This window comes from Marmota marmota, unplaced genomic scaffold (assembly GCF_001458135.2).
Source record: "Marmota marmota marmota unplaced genomic scaffold, marMar, whole genome shotgun sequence".
In the NCBI taxonomy this organism is placed as follows: domain Eukaryota; kingdom Metazoa; phylum Chordata; class Mammalia; order Rodentia; family Sciuridae; genus Marmota; species Marmota marmota.
Window position 1 is genome coordinate 28,209,239 of NW_026000093.1, and position 13,699 is coordinate 28,222,937.

At 31.5% G+C, this 13,699-nt stretch overlaps 1 protein-coding gene across 1 annotated transcript in view; it reads left to right on the plus strand.

Moving 5' to 3' along the window:
• The window catches only part of Pkia (cAMP-dependent protein kinase inhibitor alpha), a 91,216-nt gene that overhangs the window by 54,031 nt on the left and 23,486 nt on the right, over positions 1 to 13,699 (plus strand). The gene's annotated exons all lie outside the window — the stretch shown is intronic.

Consider the following 13,699-nt stretch of genomic DNA (forward strand, 5'->3'; position numbering starts at 1 on the left):
GAAATGGATGAATGGAAAAAGTTAACAAGATAGAAAAGGCACCTGCCCTTATATTGCCTTGTGTGTTGACTTTAGTCTCAGGACTCAGCACTGTAATGACACATGAAATACAAGCAGAAAATGGGCTGAACGAATGAATGGATCCTCCTAATTCTAGGGATATTTATAAGACAATATAGACTCCATATTTGCCAAGATCCATGGCAGAAGTATCCATGACATCAATGCTTGTATCTCAGACTACTGATGAAGCTGACAATGTATCTGGTTTTCTGATTTATTTTTAATAATTTTATATAACATTCTTTACATGTAGGCATAACACCTACATTATAATCTATCAAATGATGTGGATATATGTAAAAAATTATCTTGATAAGAATCTAAATTATATGATTTGCCAACATGTTTTTCAAGCATTTTTATGATATGATTAAGGGCAATTTCAGAATCATTAGCTTCTAAAATTCTTATTTTTACATGGAGTACAGCTGTTGTACTGTAACAGCTATTTCTCTCTAAACTTCTGTTTCTATCTTCTGCAGTTCAAATGGAAAATAAAAATTATTTAACTAAAGAAAGAAATATAAATTTAGCATAATTCAGTTACAACAAAACTATTTTGTAAAATTATAGAGAATATATTCTATTCCTCTATTTATCTTCTTTCTTTTTTACTCTCATTCTTCTTTAAATACAGCAAATTAAGCCTTTTTAGCTATATATGATATGAATAATTTATCTCAGATTATACTTGTCTTCTCAGTTTTAATATTGTCTTGGAAGAAATAGCAGCTTCCAATTTTTATGAGATCTAAGTTTTCTTTTTAGTTTGTGCCTTTCCATCTTACTTAAATGTCCTTTTCTGCCTTAATGTTATAAAGATATCATTGTAAATTTTTTCCTAGAAGTTCTAGTGTATTTTTTTAGTCAAGATATTAATTTATCAAGAATTGATTTGTATAAATAAATGAGTGAAAGGAAGACAAGTAGAGTAGAAGAAGGAGAATAGGAGGAGTGAGGAAGGAAGGGAAAGAGGGAGAACTGGAGTGAAATGGAGTAAATTAAATTTCATGCATGATTTTGTCAAAATGAACCCGACTATTATGTACAACTACAATGCACTAATAAAAAAAAATAAATAAAATAAAAGTCAACATTTCCTCTTGAGTACGCAAAATAAAACTTCCTTTTTTACTGATGTTTATTAATTAGAAATATTTCATTGGGTATGAGTAATTAGTAAAACAAATTATTATTATAGATAATAAAAGGCGAAAGACAATAAAAGAAATTGATTTGTGGGTCTGGATTGTGGCTCAGTGGTACAGTGTTCGCCTAGCAAATGCGAAGTGCTGAGTTTGATCCTCAGCACCACGTAAAAATAAATAAAATAAAAGAAAGGTATTGTGTCCAACTACAACTAAAAAAAAATTAAAAGAGAAATTGATTTGTAGTTGTGATCCAATTTTATGCATAACTAATTTTCCCAGGATCACTTATTAAATAGTCTGTCTTTATTCCAGTAATCTTTAATGATCTCTCTGAATTTTCAAGTTTCCAAATATGTTATGATCCATCTCTGGGGCTCCTTATTCTGTTTCATGAGTTTATTTGACTACTTTGAAACAACACTACACTATCTTTACTTAATGTAGCTTTATAATAATTTTTATATTTGATGAGCAAATCCTTCTACATTAATATCCTTTAAGACTACTTAGGCTATTCTTGGTCATTTGACCATTTATATAAATTTCAGAATTAACAGTTCCACAAAACCTATGTTAAATATTTTGACTGAAATTGTACTTAATGTGCACATAAAATTAGAAAGAATTTCCATTATTATAGTGAGTCTTTCTATCCAGAAACAAGGTTTTTCTCTGCACTTATTTAGTTCCTTATTTCTATCTTTTAGTACAGTTTGGTAGTTTCTCCAAAAATGTCTTACATATCTTTATTTAGATTTATTCCTGAGTAACTTTTTTTTTAACTGTAAATGACTTTTAAGCTCTTTCTGTGTTGTTCCTCTGTAGAAACACAATAATATTTTTCATCTTAAACTTATATCCAGCACTCTGACTACTCTTACTTACTGATAAGAATAGATTTTTCTCAACAAGAGGATAAAAATGTAAGTGAGTTTTTAAAATCCTAAATGTGAGCTCTGTTTAGTAGAACTTTCTCTAATAATGGAAGTGTTCTCAATGCTGTCCTGCACTATAACCCTAAGCTTTGTATGTTTTTATTGTTATTATCACTTAAATGTCATTTCAATAAAATTCAGCAAAATTAAAGTTTCAGTTCCTGAATAAACTAGCCCATATCTTAAATATCCAATAGCCACATGAGGGTAATAGACACTATACTGGACCCCATAATTCTATATTATTAAGCCAGAAGTCTGAAGTTGCCGGATTTTTGTCTTCAGCATTGGCACAGTGAAAGCTATTTTTTATGTAACAGTTATTCCAGCATTAAAAAGAAAATTTACTTAAACTGATCATCCCTAACTTTTTCAAGTATTCTAACATAGCTTTCACCATTAATGGATTTTTAAAACATGCTTATATTTCACCTAAACTACTATTGAAATAAGTTTTCACTTTGTAATAAGGTTCATTGTCCTAAAATGGCACATATCAAAGTGTCAAGAGGTCCCTATATGCCTGATGTGCTGTGACTGGATGAAGACATCTTTGTTACCTTGCTTTCTGTGGATGTTACTCTGTATCTATCTTCATAATCTAAATTCATATTCAAAATTGCCTACTGTTTACATGATGGCTGTCTTTGTTTCATTAAGCTAGTATCATCACTTTATAAGTACAATTTTAATTATTTTCTCCTAAAATCTTATATTTGTCAATGTGGAAATAGATCTGTTTTATTTTTGCCCTCTTATAAGTTCTTATTATAATTTAATTTTCATGAGCTCTATTTCCCCTAACTTTAATCATTTAGCATTTAGAAAACAATATCACTGGTAAGCCCTTTCTTCCATTAATCTTATGAAGGATGGAAAGATATTTCAAACATTGTGCCAGAGTAAGACATTCTACTTGGTTAAAAATAAAAGAAGAAGAAGAAGAAAAGAAAAAAATAAAAAATAAAAGATAGTTTCATGTGTGGACAAAAAAGGAGTATAAATAACTATAGTTTTTTGTTAGCAATTGCAGTGAAATCAAATACACTATGAAGGGATCAACCCCTTAGTATCATTGAGATTTTTAAATGAAACATTGTGAACTTTGGAAAATAAAGGGCATTGTGTTGCTGTAAGATTTTTACCTCATTAGTCTTTAAAAAAAAAGATATATATATATATNTAACATACATATATGAAAATATATATATATATAGTGTTTATATATAGTGTTCCCTTAATCTTATGAATCGTGAAGCTATAGTACCATAAAATGTTTACTGTTTGAAGGCATTCTATAATATTATGTCCTAATAATAGGGCCCAGAGAAGTAAAGTGTTGCCCAAGGTTAAGGTCACACAGAAAGTTAGTCTTTTTGAGTATATGACTTAGGAACACTGTATGCACTATAAATGTACAATACATATGTAAACTCCATATGTAAAATCCATGTGTAAACTCCATGTGAAAAATCCATGTGTAAATCCATGTGTAAATGTACAATCATTGAAAATAATTTTTGTGTTATTGTCTCCATCTTCAGAGATTACTGAGATACAGGATGCTCAGGTACTTTACTTTCACAGGTGAATGACTCTTAAGTCTGAAGCTAAGAAGTATCTAATTTTCTTATGTAGCTGGTGCTACCACACTTACAATTTTGTACATGAGATTTATAAATTGTACAATATAAAATGATAATATTTAAAAAGGGATACTCAATAGTAGTCTTTTGTGGGAAAAGAAAAAAAAGAGAAACCATAATCATTATCCAGAAAACCAGAGTTCTAGCCTTTACCTATAAAATTGTCACTTGTAATACCATGACAAGGAAGGCTAAGGTAGGAAAATCACAAGTTCAAGGCCAGCCTCAGCAATTTAGTAAGACTCTGTCTCAATTTAAAAAATGGATGGTGAAGGTGGCTGGGAATGTGACTCAGTGCTTTATGTTCAATCCCTAGTATCAAAAAATAAACAAACAAACAAAAACTATGTGAATTCAAGTAAGTAATTTTATAATAAGCTCAATTATGCTTCTAAAATGGGTAAAATCATTTTAAAAATTGTTTGAAATATGACAAGTTTCAAACCTGTAAAGATTTGAAATATGCTTTAAAAAAATCTATGGAGAACCAGGCATTTCCCTTTTTTTCCCAGAACTTGATATTGAACTATAATCATTCATCTTCATTTACCATACTTGTAGTTGATACAGACAAAATATTATGTCTAGACACTGTTTACGTATTCCTTAAATAGACATTTTGTTTAAAATGGTATTTTACCTAAATTCTTGATTCCCTCTCCACTTTTTCATTCCCTGTGCTATAGTAATCCATCAGTTATAATAGAAAGTTGTTCTTTTTTTTGTAAGATCTTTTTAGAATATATAGTTTAAGTTTCCATTAATACAATAAACTTTGGAATACGATCTTGTTTCATTAATTTTCAGGACATCAAACCCTCCTGATTTTCTTCCTTTCTTGCTTGCCTTTTCTTCCTAAGCTCTTTTGGTGATGTCTTCATCCCTCAGCTTCTAGTATTAGAGCACCATATAGCTCATTCCTGGCCTTCCAGTTCTTTACACTGAGATCAGTGGCTTTAATAAGCAAATGTTTATGACTCCTAAATTCATACTTCTAGCTGTTGCCACTCACCTACATCCCGGACTCATAATTCCAGCCTCCTACTAAATATCTTCACTCTCTGCATCCTTGACATTTCAAAGTTAGCAAATAAAACCAAAGATTTTAGTTTTATCTATTACTTTCATTCAAGTTTTTTTTTCCTGAGAAAAACAATTGGATAAAAATTGATTGTACAAGATTTAATTTGCAATAGACACAATCCTGGGGTTGAGGTGCTCACTGGTGGGAATGTCACCTGTCATTCATCATGCAGTAGGAGTGTCAAGTACCTGAAGAGATTCTTTTCTCTTTCTTTTTTGGTATATTCCCAGCTCCCAAACATAGAATAAACTTTTGAATGTCTTCTAAGTATGAGCATTCTTCTTACTATTATTTTAATTGTACAACTTTATGGAGTACAATGACTTTCACTCCAATTTTTACCAACTCCATAGCTCATTCAGTTGCTGAATCCAAAAACTCTAGCTTTATCTTTAAACCCTCACTTTCCCTCAGTTTCCTTATCTAGTCCATTAGAAATTCTTGTCAGCCACTGTCTTAAAAATGCATCTTTATTATCTTCCTCCAACTCCAAGCCTTTATTGTTGCCTCACTTAATTCAATAGGCAGACTCTTACATGATTGTCCTCCTTTCTCTCTTGTTTCAATCCTTCAATTGTTGTCTATAAAGCAATTACAAAAGTCAGATAGTCTTCTAAAGAAACATGAACCAGCTTATATCATCACTAGAAATCCTGGTTCCCAGCACTCCTAGAATATCACTGCTAAAGTATATGAGCAAAGGAGCTGGTATGAGATTGGGGAGTCAGGTAAGGGCTGAATGCACAGGGTCTTTAAGTTTGGATTTTACTCAAAGTAAATTGAAAAGCCACCAGGGTTTTAATTAGTACAATTTTTAAAAAATCATTTTTGCAACTATATGTAAGATGGAGTGCAGAGAAAGGATGGAACAATGATGGAAGCGTTGGGACCCAGCTTCTGGTGGAGGCCACTGAAGGACTGGACCAGTTCAGAGATGATAGCATGATTAGGTACAGTGGAGCTAGTGAGGAAGGTGGGATTTAAGATTTATTTTAGAGATAAAAATAACAGTATTTGCTAGTGGAGTAAATATTAGGAGTGAATAAAAGAATAATCAAATATGATTCCTGTATATCTGGTTTAGGTCTCTAGATTGAACAATGTCTACTTACTAGGAAAAACAGAAATAAGGAGTTCCCTTTGTACATTTGCTTACAATGATTAATGACTTATACAACTTTCATACATCCTATTTTTCCTGAATTAGTTTCTACTTAATCAGTTTTACAGGGTGAAGACTTAAGAGACACACTGAGAATTCTACCACAGCCTTTTTTTAATGGCACAAAAGGGACAAAAACTACCCTGAATAACTTTCCCATACATTCTTTCTTTCCTTCAATTATCAACTGGCCCCTTCCTGAATCACTACAGCATCTCATTATAGGAACAAAATACTTCTTATCAAAAGGCATAAAAATACCTGTATCCTACATAGCTGCATAATATGGATTCTCTCTGATTAACTAACTGCATTCTTTTCTGGGGGTTGAACACTCACACTCGAGCCTCCAGGATTTTTCTTTCTCTAAAAAATTTGTTCAGAATTAGGGCCTTTGTACATGTTTTTTCTAAAAAGCTTGGAAGATCTGTAACTTTACTCCAAACAAAATTTCAAAAAGAAATTACATTTCATTTCATGACAACATTTGGTAGAAGACATTTTGCAAAAGATAGAATATATTTTACTTTGCAGGCTATGCACACATTTAGCAGTTCACAAGTTTGTAAAATAATAAGTTTGATCTGATAGATCTAAAATAAGAATTACAATTGGTGAGCCCTGTGTTTTAAATTTTGAGAAATGATAGACAGGCAAGATGCCTCATATTTTCAATATTTAATGCAGGATAATCACATGAGGTGAGTTCTGTACACCCATTCCCATCCACAGAGATTACAAACAGCAAATGAAAATAAGGCTCAGGGACCAGCCTTTTAACAACTATCTTAATTGATTCTGCTGTCAGTGGCTTCCATAGCCTCTTGAGAGATACCAAGCTGATATGTTTGCTCAGATACAAGGAAGGGACTTAATGGGCTAGTGCACATCAACAAGTGGATAATATTGAAGATCAACACATGATATATAGTAAGTGACCAAAAAGAAAGAGAATCTAATGACGATGAGTGTATACCTTTTCCAACCAATATTGGTTAAGAATTTTAAAAACCCATTCATAGAACCGATAGAATCCAAATTGTGCTGTGTATTTTTTAAATTTGCTAGATATTTAAACATTTAGATAAATTAAAAAAAAACATAGTTTTGTTGCATGCAGACCACAAAGGTGTGGCATTATTACAGAGCAGGAGAAAGCGGTGGAGAGAAATTGCATAGAGGAACCTAGTGTGAGATGTTGAGACATATTGGAGTATCAAAAGCATCTACCTGGAGAGGTGATCACAGCAACCACTGACACAGCTAGTCACAGCTTGAGGCTGAATGGGGAGAAAGATGAGATGGGATGGTAGAATACTTATTGATTGAATATTATAGTAATTATTTTTTTCTCACTGTCTGAAGAGGGACTTAAAGTATAAAAGAGACAAAAACTAGAATTAACTTGTGGCATTAGATGACACTGGATAATATTAGGTGAACTCATATTTTTCAATACATATATAGATAGGTAAGAAAAAATAGATATAAAATGTATCTATATATGAATATATAATAAATGTATATGCATATGAGTTTATATATATATATATGTAAGTATATATTTATATACATAAATTCCATAGCTATATTGACACCTCCTAGAGCAGCTACTTCCCAACAGCAGTGAGCACAGCTAGAGTCCACATCTTGTTTTTTAAATAAAGTTTCAACTAGAGGAAGTGGAGCTTTTTGAAGAAAAGATTGATTCCAGAGCAACAGGAGAGAAAATATAAAATGACCCTAGAACATATGATTGTTCCAGGTGGTATCAAAGATATCAGTGAATAATGAGAAAATGTCAAAAGACACATTGAAGAAGTTTCCATTGGATAAATTTGAGCAATATAGCCTGAAAACAAATAATGACACAATCAGATTATAATCCACTGAATAAGACTCTATGAATCCATTCTAATGTGTGATTAAATTAATTATAAGTTTAATATTTATATAATCACAACATACCTTACCACAAATTAAACCTCTATATCTTACCCTGCACAAAAATCAACTCTAAGTGGAACAAAGACTTAGGCACTAGAACAGAGACCCTGCACTTAATAGAAAAAAAAGCAGGCCAAAATCTTCATCATGTCAGCTTAAGACCTGGTTTCCTTAACAAGACTTCTAAAGCACAAGAAGTAAAATTAAAAATCAATAAATGGGATGGGTACAAAGTAAAAAATTTCTTAGCAAAGGAAACAATCAATAACATGAAGAGAAAGCTTACAGAGTGGGAGAAAATTTTTACCACGTGCACCTCAGATAGAGCATTAATCTCCAGGAAATATAAAGAACTCAAAAAACACCAAAAGAATAACCCAATCAATAAATGGGCTAAGGAACTGAACAGACACTTCACAGAAGAAGAAATATGATCAATCAACAAACATATGAAAAAATGTTCATCATTTCTAGCAATTAGAAAAATGCAAATCAAAACTACTCTAAGATTTCATCTCACTCCAGTTAGAATGACAGTTATCAAGAATGCAAGCAACAATAAGTGTTGGCGAGGATGTGGGGGAAAAGGCACACTCATACATTGCTGGTGGAACTGCAAATTGGTGCAACCAATCTGGAAAGCAGTGTGGAGATTCCTTAGAAAACTTGGAATGGAACTACCATTTAACCCAGATATCCCATTCCTCAGTCTATACCCAAAGGACTTAAAAACAGCATACTACAGTGACGCAGCTATTTCAATGTTTATAGCAGCTCAATTCACAATAGCTAAACTATGGAACCAACATAGATGCCCTTCAACAAATGAATGGATAAAGAAAATGTGGTACATATACACAATGAAATATTACTCAGCCTTAAATAAGAATGGAATTCTGGCATTTGCAGGTAAATGGATGGAACTAGAGAATATCATCCTAAGTGAAATAAGACAATCCCAAAATAACAAAGACCAAATGTTTTGTCTGACAAGTGGATGCTTCTTTATATTTGAAGAATGAAGGAATTTAGATTGTGCAGAGGGGAGTGATGGGAGGGGTGGGGTTGTGGAGATGGGAAGGACAGTAGAATGAGACAGACATTATTACCCTATATACATGTATGATCACACTACTGGTGTACTGCCAGAGGAATGAGAAGTTATGCTCTATTTGTGTACAATGTTTCAAAATGCATTCTACTGTTATGTATAACTAATTAGAGCAAATAAAAAAATTAAAAATAAGGAAAAATAAATAAATTTATAGTAAAAAGAGAGATAACAATCTTAATGAAATTAATGATAACACTCTTAATGAAAATTAGTATCGCAGTAAATATTAAAAAGTTTGCCAAAATTGTTTGATAAGAAGTAGCAGGAAAATAGGCTTCACGTGACATACATTGAATCTAATCATGAGTCAAAGTGAAATAGTTAAGAACTGAATTTAATCTTTAAAGTTTCAAGGACATAAATTCAAAAGAATGCCCCCACCAAAATTTCCAGATTAAAGAAACTAAACACATAGGAAAAGTAAATACATCATGTGATTCAGTGTTGATCTTTTTGACCTGAAGGATGTTGGGATTGCTGACAACACTTAAAACGTGACTGAGGGCTAAATAACACTGCAGTATTGTGTCAGTGTGAATTTTCTGATTTCCATAGTAATATGCAGTTGTATGTTTATAGGAAATATTGACATATTGGGGGTTGAGAGTGCATGGTGTTGCCATCTCTCAAATGGTTTGCGAAATAAGTCCTTTTTAACTGTCATTTAAAATTTTCTGTTGGTTTGATTTTTTTTTAATGAACAACAACAACAAAATATTCCTGAACTAGATAATCCTCCTCTGTATGACTAATATAGTTAAAGGCTGGCTACATTAGTAGTCAGCTTCAAGTCCATTTTTGTTAATCTCTCTAATACCTTCTAATGGCAATATGTCATTTAACAATTTGAGGTTTTTCTTAATGATGTTTTGTTTCTTTCTGTTTTTGGTATATCAAATGTCTACAAAATTAGTTAAGTCGTATGCATTAAAATAAATAAGATTCATATGAATGAAAATAAGTTTTAGAAAATTGGTTATTTCTGTCTGCATTCAAAATGGAGTATATTGGCATGACATTTAAAAGGAAAATAAATCATAAGGAACACTCACAATCAAGAATTTAAAACATTTGAGCATATTTACTCTGCAAGACATCTATCATAAACCAGCAGGATGACAACTATATGTCCAACCAGAAATGTAACTTTTTGAATCATGCTCCAAGTCAGGCCATGTAACAACTGGGTGATCAGTAAACAAATTTTAAAATTTCTTGCTTTTAACAATTTCTAGAATCAATTTTTAGAACACTAAAGCACTACTTTTAATTCCCAGAAACCTGGGAAATTATTAGTTAAAACAAATCTGTTGTCCTACTGGCCTACACCTGATTATAAATAGCAGTAAGATATGAGAACACCCCAGGATGTCAAATGGACTTTCTAAATATAGCTTTCCCTTCCTCCAAAGGCTTTGAGAAGAATGCTATCTTTTGTAAAAACTTGGCCTTTATAAAGGGCACACAGCCACTAAGGTCAGAGTCTATTAGATCTAGAAAATATTTAAAATATTTCCTTAGTCTGGGAACCACATTTTGGAGGCATGAAAACTGAAGCCAGCATTAGCTGTAATGTTATTTAAATTTTACATTTTTGTAACTCACTTTAAAATGTTATTTATATATTAAAAATTGATGAGAATCTTTTACTTTCTTCAAATGACTCTGCATGCATTTATAGTATTTTACTATTAAATTACTGTATAGTGAAGAGTACACAAAGACATTATAATAAAGGAGATAAAAGTTGAGTTCAATAAGCTGGGGAATAGAGATGTCAAACCTTAAGGGAAGATGGGGGGTGGGGGAAGGAAACAGAAATTTAATTTGTTCTAAATAGAAATGAGTGGCAAGTTAGATAATATTTGGATAGCCCTAATACAACATAGCATTTCCTAATTTTAATTCTAGGGAAACTTCTGTTGTTTGCATTGTTGCAGACTAGGGAGTGAACAAAGCACAAGATTTTTGTGTTTCATCATTTCATGTTATTTCCTAAAAATTTTTACAAGACTTTTTTTTTAAAATAAATAATTCAAAAGTCTTGTCTTTAACTTTTCCCTGCCTGTTTGTACTTTAATAAGCTGGTACACCATACATCACTTATACATGCAGTTGAACATGCCTCTCCATGTAGTACTATATGGAAGTATAACCAAGCATGGCTCAAATTGTATATCTGAAACCTGTTTTATTCTGAAACATTGGTCAAATGCATATTCTATGTATTTATAGAGGTTTTGTATTATGAAAATATTAAAAGTCTTTGTGAATTAAAGAAGTTGGTGTGTGTTCCTATGTATCAAAGAAGGCCTGGAAGGTATCATAAGCACCAGGCCTTCTAATTATCACTGAGATGATTCTGGTTGACACAAAACATTATGGGAATTAGATATAGATATTAGTGACTCATAAAGATAAAATAAAATCTTCTAGTTATGTTACACCACAAGGTTATAAATTCAAGAATGTTTATTTTCAAGTATTTACTTGTTCCTTATATTGTGCATAAAGCCCTTTCTGAAATTTATAGGGCAAACTAAAAAAACGAACTTTACTCTTAACTAATTGATACTGTTGTCAATGAAATGTCTCTATTTTGAGATATTTTGACTTCTCAGTTCACTGTAATTTTATTAGATAAGTTGTACAGTACTTGTTAACACCAGCATTTAGCATTTTAAAAGTTTCTTTAATGTTCCCCATAATGGAATAGAGTTGTAATGATAATAATAGAGTCAATAGTAAGAGGCTCAATATTAATAGTGAAGTGACTTTTCTTTCTTTCTTTGTACTGGGGATTTACTCATTGGCACTTTGCCATTAAGCTACATGTCCAGACTTTAAATTATTATTATTATTATTATTATTATTATTATTATTATTATTATTATTTAATTTTGACACAGGGTCTTACTAAGTTGTTTAGAGCTTCCCTAAATTGCTAAGGTTGTACTTGAATTTGCGATACTTCTGCCTCAGTCTCCAGGGTTGCTGGGATTACAGGAAGGAGTGTGCCACACCTGGCTAGTGTAATGATTTTGATAATCTATAGTATGTCATGATTTTCCCAGACAATAGCATGACTCTTGATCAAAGTAAATATATTTATTATTAATATTTTTACACTATATTTTTATTTAATTAATATACTGATTTTACTTCATCTTATCATTTATATTTTAGATATTTCATTTAGTAGATTATCTTATTTAAAAATGTCTTTTGACTTATATATCCATTACATGTCATATATACAGATACATATCTCCATGGCCCAAAAAGAATTTCTTAATTAGATGTAAATTTGTTTATTTTGTGTTGTTTTTTCAGCATTTCTTCTTCTCTGAACCTATTTCACTATTTTTAAAAAAGGTCTGAAAGGTTTAACAATAGTATTTTAAGGCAAATATGTGAAGAAATTTTGAAATAACATAACAAAGGCAGAGAAGATATTAACCATTGTATTAAAAATATTCTATTGATTGAAAAATTAATAATTATAGCATTGAAACATATAGTAAAGGTGGAAAACATTCATTACAATACTGAGCAGTGACATATTCAGTAGTCAAGGACAATAAATACTTTATAGGAAACTAGCATCTGCAAAGCAGATAAATTGGCAATGAATATACATATATTTGAAATATGTTGAAACAGTCATAGCAACAGTTTTTGGCTGAAAAGAGGCATATAGGAGTATTTAAACATTATTTCAATTGAAATAGATATTTCAATAACATACAGAAAATATTTACTTGCAGAAAAACAGTTATTAGCATGTGTGTGAAATGTGTTTCATTAATGCGTTTTCACTTATTCAGAAAGGAAAAGGTCATTGAATTAAATTTAAATGTAGAATTGTGATATCTTAAAGTGCCATTCTTAGACTTATCATATTGCTGTTCCTTTTGTATACATCAAATAATAACTGCCCTCAGTGTTGTTGTGACTCAACGGTAGAGCACTTGCCTACTATTGTGAAGCACTGGGTTCAATCCTCAGCACCACATGAAAATAAATAAAATAAAGGTATTGTGTCTACCAGCAACTAAAAAATATTTTTAAAAAACATTGCCCTCTTGTTTATCCAAGTTAGAATTCTAGAAGTAACCCAAGTTTCTCATTCTAGAGTCCCCCACCCACATTATTCCCACTCAGTAAGACTGTAATTCCTGATACTACTGTGCCAGATGGCTCTTTTCTACTCCTGCTCTCACGTTGCCAGGACCTAGCTTCTCTGCCTCAGCCTGCCTATTGAAGTCAACTGTATTTAACAGTGAGCAGCACTATTTATAAGTCTTCCTCTGTCGTAGAGAATTCACTATTGAAAACTCCACACTATATCTTATCAAATATATAGAGAAATGTACACAAATCACATATCCAACATAACTTGTAGTAACTATATGAAAGCTGCTTGATATTGTGTTTGAGGCGATATACCAATATTGGTGTTGCAAATATTATTACTTAAATATATTTTTATCTCAGTTTTGCAGGATTTTTTTCATACGTTTGAACCATTTTATTAGGTGTCAAATATATTTTAGGTCTTTCTCAAACTCATATTTCCTAAGGAATGTGTTTACTA